Raw genomic sequence first — 1,717 nt, forward strand, 5'->3', positions numbered from 1 at the left:
ATGAGGGGCTTAATAACTGCTAACTTGAGGGATTTAGGGACATGACCTAACGATAGTGAGGAGTTAATAATATTTAAAAGAGGCTCACCAGCTGTATATAACACTTCCTTCAGTAGTTTAGTGGGAATTGGATCTAACTGACATGTTGTTGATTTAGCTTTCATAATAGCATCATACAGCTCTTCCTGTCCTATACATGTAAAACAGTGTAGTTGTGGGGTTGTAAGTACGATTGTGTCGGGAGATGCTGTCAGAGGTTGAACTGCCACAATTGTTTTTCGAATGTTATCTATTTTTTCAGTGAAGAAATTCATAAAGTCTTCACTACTAAACTGTGATGGAACACATTTTTCAGATCCCTGATTTGTTGTTAATTTAGCGACTGTACTGAAAAGGAACCTGGGATTGTTTTTGTTATTTTCTATGAGTTTGCTCAGGTGTTTAGCTCTAGCAGCTTTTAGCGCCTGTCTGTAGCTAAGCATACTGTCTTTATACGCAATTCTAAATACCTCCAATTTAGTTTTCCTCCATTTTCTCTCCAGATTACGTGTTGTTCTCTTTAGGGCATGCGTATGACTATTATACCAAGGTGCAGGTGCTTGTTCTCGAACCTTTTTTAACCGGATGGGGGCAACAGTGTCTAAAGTGCTAGTGAGGATAAGGTCTATGTTGTTCGCCATCTCATCAAGATGATCAGCATTTATGGGTTTAATGTGAAACTGAGATAAATCAGGCAGGTTATTTATGAATCTGTCCTTAGTGGTTGGAATAATAGTCCTACCAAGTCGATACCGTGGTGAAACACGGTTAATCTGCTCTACCGGTAGTGTGTACAGTAGGAGATAATGGTCTGTGATGTCATCATTCTGAGGTAAAATATTTATATCAGTGACGTCTGCTCCGTGGGATATTATTAAGTCTAGTGTGTGGTTAAAACGGTGGGTTGGTCTGGTGACGTTTTGTTTAACTCCAAAAGAGTTTAGTAAATCGACAAATGATAATCCTAGGGCATCGTTTTCATCATCTACATGAATATTAAAATCTCCTACAAGCAGCACTTTATCAAAGCTGATCAGGAGGTCTGAGAGAAAACAAGCAAACTCATGAAGAAAATCAGCGTAGGGTCCTGGGGGTCTGTACACGGTGACCAGAGCGAGTTTTCTATGCATCTCTGAAAGTGCAATTTTAAGAACGAGCACTTCAAATGATTTAAAGCTGAATCCTAATCTCTGACTAACATTAAGAGAAGCACTATAAATGGTTCCTACACCCCCCCCACGACCAGTCTGACGGGGCTCATGCTTATAAACATATCCTGACGGTGTCGACTCGTTTAGACCCATATAATCACCTGGTTTAATCCAGGTCTCAGTGAGACAGAGTGCATCGAGATTATTCTCTATGATCATCTCATTTACAATCAGTGCTTTGGGTGCAAGTGATCTAATGTTTAAAAGACCGAACTTTAGAACTTTGTTGTGTTTGTTTATCTGGCATTTTTCAGTTTTAACTGCAATAAGATTATTTCTGGATCTTGTGTATGTAATTCTTGGTTTTACTACCCGAGGAATAGATACGGTTTCTATAAACTGGGCTGTGTGTGAACTTGTAACTATTTGGTCTGTAGTATGCGTGTTCTTATAGTTGAAGATTTCTTGATGTCTTACCAGTCAGATGGTGTGTAGTATCCTAGAGATGTTATCTGATAGCACTGCTG

Source organism: Silurus aristotelis (assembly GCF_946808225.1).
Source record: "Silurus aristotelis genome assembly, chromosome: 27".
Lineage (NCBI taxonomy): Eukaryota > Metazoa > Chordata > Actinopteri > Siluriformes > Siluridae > Silurus > Silurus aristotelis.